The 8080-nt window shown below is 38.0% G+C and overlaps 1 long non-coding RNA gene across 2 annotated transcripts; it reads left to right on the top strand.

Annotated features, from left to right (window-relative positions):
* Nucleotides 1-2586: 2586 nt before the first annotated feature.
* On the top strand, nt 2587-3864 carry LOC129366532 (uncharacterized). Of its 2 annotated transcripts, none has more exons than XR_008606630.1 (2): nt 2587-2663; nt 3182-3864. It is a non-coding gene; the product is annotated as an uncharacterized LOC129366532 (long non-coding RNA). The 2 variants fall into 2 exon arrangements; XR_008606629.1 differs by lacking the exon at nt 2587-2663 and adding an exon at nt 2682-3072.
* Nucleotides 3865-8080: the final 4216 nt, after the last annotated feature.

Here is an 8080-nt window from a genome sequence, read left to right as displayed (position 1 = left end):
TTGATGTGCATTAAATGAATGTGGACAAAACTTAAGGACTTCCAGGCAGATTTTATCTGTGACAAGTACAAAACATCCTGCAGTGTGATTTTAAGTTATTTATATTTGATTAAAAATCATTACCCAACCTGCAAAAAAAGATTTTTTTTCATTCTTGTTTTCAAATTAAGAAGTGATATTTTATCCTTTTTTACTTGAGTTAAAACTTTTAAAAAAAAGGTGGAAATACAGATGTAACAGCAACCAAGTGTGAAGCAAGTTGAAGCAAGTGGAACACAATAACCATGTGATTTACTGTTTAGTTATTTTGAGGGGATTTTTTTTATCCTGGGAAACAGAATTGTTTTTTTTTATTAATGTTTTTTATTAAAGTTGACAGTATTCTAGTGTCGTGTTGGAAAACCTGTCGGATTTCCTCACAGTTTGTGCACGAAGAAACAGACAGGCTATCATTATCTTGATCACTAATCACTACAGCAACATATTTACTGATTCACTTTTGATCTTTATTCTGAATGTACGTGAGTTGACGATTTGCAGTGGAAATGTGAGTGAGCGTTTAATTACTGTCGGGCAGCCGAATTGTGAATCTGAGTTTCCAAAGATGTCCGAAGTCTAACTCAAAGTTTGTGACTTTCCAGTTGGGTTTCTGAACTGGAACTGAAAAGTTCCAAATGTCAAAGTTAAAACGGAGCACCAAATTGGGAGTGTAAAACGTTTTACAGCAGGAATATTCAGCCTATTTTAGCCAATTGTTTCATTTACAAGAAAACACGTTGTGACTGATCAAATAAATACCTTCATTTGGTTTTCTTTTTGTCGATTTGTTGTTTTTAGGACAGCTGGGCATGTTGGAAACTTGCCAACATACAGCAATAAACCAGAGAAGGACGCAGAGTATGTAGTAAAATCCAAACTCAGGTAAATGCCACCACCACATAGTGAAATTATTTTTTTTCTTTCTGCTCAATATTTCTTATATTTTGAGCATAATTAGTTATTGAAAGGAAAATGTCCTTATTAGGTCCAAAAATGACATTCTGTCGCAGAGAGAAACGTAAAATTTAAAAAAGGAAGAGAAACAGGAAAGCACGCTTTTATTGTGAGTTGCCTTTTGTGACTTCCTGAATTTCTGTTGAGAGAGGAATTTGCTGCACTTGGCAGCTGTTTGTAAGACTCCAACTTCTCACTTTACAGAGCAACGTCCTTTTTTATTCATTTATAATTAAAAAAAGCAAATTCTCGTGAGATATTTTAACACATTGTTACTGCAACGCTTTAGTCTAAAAACACTGCTATTCTCTTTGTATTCAAGAATTCAGAACCCATTAAACTGTCAGAGACGCAAACAATAGAATTAATGCTCTCATTAAATATGGTAACTATTTGATTATTTGTTTACATTTAGTCTTTTTTTTTATCTATGCTCTGATGCATCACATCAAATATGATTCAAGTTTCTTTACGTCACCTTTAAAGAGCTGGGTGGTGGTTCTGACAACAAGTTCACAAACACACATTAAAAAGACGTTTTCACAGCAGGATGTACATCCACCTCCAATGTGGGTCGGAAGAGGAAAGACAAACAAAAGACAAGCAGAACTCTTCTTCTGCTCACACAATGAAGTTAAAATGTATTTTGTTGGGTGGTTTTTAATCCACCAGGAAGGAATATGCAACATCCTGTAAGGATGAGGTTTAAATTCAAAGGGATAGTTTGATGGTTTTGTTGAAAGGGGATGAGCACTTAATGTGTTGCCAGCAGTAGGCAACTCCCTTGATGTCTCCTATAAGTTAAATCCAGATTAGTCGGTCCTAGAAGCTAAAGATCATTTCTGGTACAGGAGGGGCCAAGAACAAAGAAGAGGTCTTAAAACAACTCAAATCTTGATGTTTTGAATTGTTTGCTTAGATATTTTCAGATGTCTAAGCAAAAGTTAATGTGTATTTGGTGTAAAAATGAAGGCTTTTGCAACTTGCTTTAAGACACTCAATTAAAGTCTAAATGTAGACTTAGATTAACCAAGACAAGCGTGAGAGCAAATGAGCTGGGCATAAACGTAGACCACAAACACACTACCTTTATTACACGAGCTTTGCGATCGCACACTTCAGCTCCACAAAATCGAGACTTTTATGTGTGCAAGTCATGAGGTTGGTTGTTATTGCTTGAGAATTATTGTCTTTTTTTTATAAAGTCAAATTAAACTCTGTTTCTCATCCACTTCAGAGATTTTTATTTAGCATTGTGGTCACAGAAGAGTTGCCACTGCAAATGAGCATATAGTGTTTGCTGTAGAGCTTTCTTTTTTTTTTTATACACTTTGGATTTGAAGCAAAAACATGTTTAAATCCATGAGTACAAATGTGTCAATATAGTTGTCAGATTGTGCTACATTTACTATTTTGTGCAAAAGTTTTAGCTATCAGATATCCTCCTGAGACCCAGCAATGCATTTTTGTCCTCTGTGGAGTACATAGGTTTTTTGTTCATAATTCTGAAACCATACATGCCACTGTGTTAAATCCTGTTGGTCCTTAGAGAGGACATCCTGGGCTCTCCAATGATATGACATGTGGGGGTGGGGCTTTTCAGAAATTTTTTTCCTGATTCTTCAAATTGCCTGCCATCCCTGTGAGCACATTTTATCAAAAGAAGAAAGGTAAGTATATTATTTTCTAATTATGAGATTTGTGAGTTTAATATTCAGATTGCTTCTAGTAAATGAACATCTAAGGAATAGTTAGGTGAATTTTCAGAGCAGTTTAATTATTTGTTGGCATAAAACATAACCTGTTTATGTGTGTCCTCCATAGAGGACATCAGGATTTGCTTTTTATTTTTTAACCTGTTTTAATAGAAGTCAGCTCACTGACTGAGGCAGAGAAAATCCTAAACAGGAATACTGATGGAGACTCAGACATAGATTTGTCAGATGAGGAGGACCAAGAAGGACAGAATGACGGTGATTTTGAGGTCGGGAGTTCAGAGGATGAGGCATCAAGTGAGGAAGAGGAGAGTGAAGTTGAGGATGCAAGGGCCCGTCGCCCACTTTGGACCAAAACTAACACGTAGGTTTCTGAGACCAGAGTAGATAAGCTTAGACAGATTAGAGTATTTTTTGGATGAACTATCACTTTTAGAGGACATAATTATTTAACGTATTTGTCTGTCTCTTAGGATTCCTGCCTGTAGACTGTATGCACAATCCTACACTTCTTCGATCTGGCCATCACCAACTCCTGGTTACAGTATAAGGAAGACAGCCAAGCTTTGGCACAACCTATGAAGAAAACTCTCTAATACCATGACTTCAAACTGCTCTTAGGTGAGGAACTGATTGCCCAGGGGCACTCAGGCCAACCCAATCCAATTGAATCTGATGCGTCGAATGATGAGGAGTATGTTCCATCACAGAAGAGAAGGAGGCCCCAGCCAGATCAGGAAGTGAGAAAGTATGGAGCTGTCCATTTGCCAAAGATGATGGACAATCCGAATACTTCCAGGTGCAGAGCAGAAGGGTGCACTGGAAAAACCTACAAAAGTGCATCAAAAGCAACATGTACCCCTGCATCTCAAAGAAGAAGAACTGCTTTATGGACTACCACAAACCAAAACAGAACTAACACACCTGATTAAACTACACTAATCAGCTTGCTTTTGATAAGTTGAATGAGGTGCCTGGAAATCTGAACCACTGGCTTAAATGATGTAGCTCTTTGAAATTTACAGCACTAAAGATTTGTCAGAGTTCAGAGGTCAATGTATGCCTCGAAATGTGTTCATATTTGCCACAAGAGAGTCCCGATGTCCTCTCCAAAGGACATACTCTAAAAAATAAATAAAAACATGTTTTGACATTTTGTTAATTGTAGTGATGTTTTTTCACTCCTAAGAGTCATGTAGTGTAAAAAAAAAAGAAATTCAAAACATTTTTTTCTCTGGGTCTCAGGAGGATAAACAAAGTCAGAGGACTCCAAAGCACTTCAGACTACAATCAGTTACTCACTCACTGATGGTGGTTTGCTACATCGTAGTCAGGATAATTTGCTTAGCCTACCTCTAGATTAAATGAGTAGGTGTAAATCAGGTTTAGACGTGTGTGTAGCTTCAACATTAAAACTTAGTCAGTTCCTTTGATTTTCTCTTCTGAGAAGAGACGTTTTAAGGCATTTTTGGTTAGAATAACCTACAAAAGCAAGTCAGTGTTAAAATAAAAGCACACTCAAACTTCAATGTTTTTTATTTCCACTTCTTTTATTTTTATATCACATACTCTGATATTCCATTCTCTGTGCATGTTTCACACTAGAAGACCATTGGCAGCACACTGTCTTTATTTTTATTGCAAAAGGTACATTCGCTTATTTGCAAAGTTAGTTACGTTATTTATGATCATTTAAAGTTTCACAAGATTGCATTTGTATGATCTTTTTTGATAGCCTAAAGATCCAACTATCTTACACCATGTGGTAATACAGAAAGAGTTTTATACACCAGCTAACATATTAACCGCTTTTAAACTTTTACTAGAACCTCCCTTCAAAAATACCAAAGTTTTCCATTAAGTGATGATCAAAAGCTTTTTGTATCATTATTATTATTAATCAAGGCAAACATTACATAAGATGTTCTCCGTCAAGGAATGCTAAGGAGAGCATAAATGTGTCAGCGTTTGCTGAGTTTCATAATCACCGGTCGAGCCTGCAGGGACAGGTATAGGAATGCAAAAATGGAGACTCAGCTGACGAACTGCATCATCCGAGGCAACAAAGGGGGCTGAAAATCATAGAGTGGGTCTGTGTTTTCTATGTGAGGTGTGGCTCTGTGCTGCTTTATCTTTGCATTCCTAACCACGCCAACTCCTCTACATCAGACTAGCACTTTCCCTCTAACACACACACACAACTACGTACATGGTGCCAGGCTCTCAGAGGCGTATGGTTTCACGAGGTGGTTATCTTTGAATGCTCAGGTTTTAAGAGGGACAACCTGGGGAGACCAAAGTGAGTCCTGAGGGATCTGCTGAATGTTCGGTGCTTGTCGTTCTTTGTAGTGTTTCCGACCAGCAGTAAACAGACTGTCTGCAAACAGCAACTTCCTCTGCTCTTTCATCTTTCATTTCAAACACCTGTTGAAAATGTTCAGATTTCACTTTCTTCCTTTTTTGTGTGTGGTTACAGAGCATAGGAGAACCTGAGATGAGCACAAGGTTTCAAATTAAAAGTCTAATGTCTCCGATTACTAAAGAGTATTCTTAACATACGGGCCAAACTCAAACAAAGACCTTTTGCTGTTGTGACAGGAAATCCTTTATGGGGGAAGTTACACTCACGCCGAAACCTGAGCAACACAGTACCTGGTTTGTCAATTAAGCCCAAACAAACAGAGAAAAAGGGCAAAAGTTTTCCTTTCGCGAAGAAAGACAAAGACATAAGTTTAAAAAGGTCTTATAGTTAAAAATAGCAATGACCATTCAAAATTAAGGTTTCCATGCCTTTTGACTTTCTAAATGAAAGCCAAAAACTGATGTGGGTGATTTAGTTTCTTTGCCATGTCATAACTTTGGAGTCTTGCGATGTTTAGATGTTTCACATTAACATGGCCCTGAGCAGAGATTTGTATAACCTACACCACAAACTGATCTAACAAGGAGTTCCCTTCATTTTTGCATGATTGTTTCTATGTAAGGAAAATTCATGTGGTAAAGCCTGAAAGTATTTAAGAACTTGAATTTCTTGTTGGACTTGTACAGAGGATTAGTCTGCGAATTTAAGTCATGTGAAAATTTGCCTTGTAAACAAAAACTCTCAAAGAAACTGAGTCATGGTTCGTTTGCCCTTTTGACATTTTTTGGTATGAAGGAAACTGATACATTTGCTGTGGAGACCTTTTGTGTTGAGTCGAGTTTTAGGGACACTTTCTTAATCTTGTACGAAAATTGTTTTTTGTTTCAAAAAGACAATTTTTGGTGGATTGCCTGTTTGCTTCCATAGAGCTCACGCACATAGCAGAGATGATTTTTGTAACAAAAGTACTCACTACGTCTTTTTGTGTCTCACCAATAAGCAGAGAAATATCCAAGTAACATGTTTCTATTACAAATCTTTTTTTTTAATTTTTTACAGAAAGGTAGATAGGCTTCCCGTTTTCTTCCTGTTTTTGAGGACAAAACTGAAATGGCTCAGTTTGATAAAAAAAAAAAAAAAGGCTTTTAACCAAACTTGTAATCTGCAGATTATCAATATATATATTACTTATCACAGTTTTCTAGCTCTAAACTGAAATAATATCGGCTGTCAAAGACCATATTAGGCAATGAGAATCCCCTCTTGCATTATGTTCAAAGTTAACATTGCTATGGAATGAAAGTCACACAAATAACCTCATGGACACAAATAAAATGGTTCTTTGAACTCAGAAATGTCCTATGTAGACGCAGGTACTAGAAGCAAGTCACATGAACAAACTGTTATGTTTCGCAAGGAACAGCAATTCCTGTGGACGTCACCGGCCACGAAGGGCTCCCCACCGTCTGAGAGTACCCAGCTCTACCCAGAATGATGCAAAATGGTGTGACACAACTGTGTGGTGACTGGTTGACACACAAAACAACCACAGGAATATAGTGTATTCTGTTACTGTGGCGTTGCTATTGATGGTGCAAATGAAAACAGAAAGAAAGCCTGTTTGGCTCTGGGGAAGATCGTACATTTATTATCCCGGGGAAGTCACCAGAACAGTTTAGTGGAAAATCCCAGCAATTCTCCTGACAGAAGAGTTTCAGACATCACAATAAACAGGTACACAAGAAGCCCCAGTAAACACAGGGAAACAGTACCGGGCTAGTCATGTCCTGCACATTTAATTTCCCTCCCATAAATAATAAATATGATTGCTGGTTTTATCTGATACCAGTCGAGACATCAGTCATGAAGTGAAGCTTTTTTGTTGCAAGGTTTATATCTGGGCCCATTTATCTCCTGACTGAATTTAATCTCAGATGATTGCCCCTTTCAATAATTCACAAGAAAAAGGAGCAGGTAGAGAAGGGTGACTGCTGGCAAAGCACCGTTCCCAAGTAGGAGCAGAATGATTATCTAGAAAAACTGAATGTATGAATCACTGGGCAACAGAAATTTTTGTTGTTGTTGTTATGAAATTATTTTCCATTGAGTGCCTGTAATGATTGAGGGGTACTAAGACATGTGACACATAATTTACCATCCCGATGCTGTATCTGAGCCCAGCGCTGCTTGTGACTGGCTCCACCGAGACAGCATCCTCATGTTGCAGTCTGCAAGGAGGTTAACTCGGTCCCAGTCTGCCTCTTGGTCTCACGTCCAACCCCACCGCAGCATGCAGCACAGCAACAAACCGCTAAATCATCAATGTGCTCATCCTGGCAGAGGCTTTTGTTGCTAGCGACATTTGTGTTAGCTCGCTTGGTGAGAGCTAGGTGCCAGGAGCTTGAGCAGCTCAAAAGGCTGCACGGCTCTTTATTTTTTGTTTCCTCATGGCTTAGTAAAACTATGTGACACATGCAGGGACCATGCATACACTGCAGCAGTTTGCAAGTTAGATTTTCTCATCTATATTTGCTTGATGAAAAATAAACCTTTACATTAGGGTTAGGGGAAAAAGGTTTCTTAACCTAGTTTATTCATAATATGCACACACCATCTCAGTTTTATTTGACAAGCCCAACCGTACAGAATGAAAACATTAGTAGATGATCAGGGGTTCTCTGAGCACAGACACCATCTTCCACCGAAATCAGAAACAATAGAATTAGAAAATGACCCCCCCCCCCAAAAAAAAAAAGACAGAAATTTAACATTTAGAGTTATGTCTTCTTTCAAAATACATCTAAAAACTTTCCAGGTCTCATCTTGCCTTTTATCCGTAAAGCAAGAGCCGCTTGAATCATCCCATTAGCAGAATTATGACAAGCTTTTCCTTTGCCAAAAATAGATGAAGCGCAACAAGCCCCTAATCCTCTTGAGAGGACTGCACCCATCTCCAGATTCAACAGGTGGTCTTGTAAAGGATAGCACTTTTCCTGGATCCAGTTTCTGT

The sequence above is a fragment of the Poeciliopsis prolifica genome, unplaced genomic scaffold (assembly GCF_027474105.1).
Source record: "Poeciliopsis prolifica strain line A6 unplaced genomic scaffold, Auburn_PproV2 SCAFFOLD015, whole genome shotgun sequence".
Taxonomy (NCBI): Eukaryota; Metazoa; Chordata; class Actinopteri; order Cyprinodontiformes; family Poeciliidae; genus Poeciliopsis; species Poeciliopsis prolifica.
This window is presented reverse-complemented; position numbering and strand designations above follow the sequence as displayed.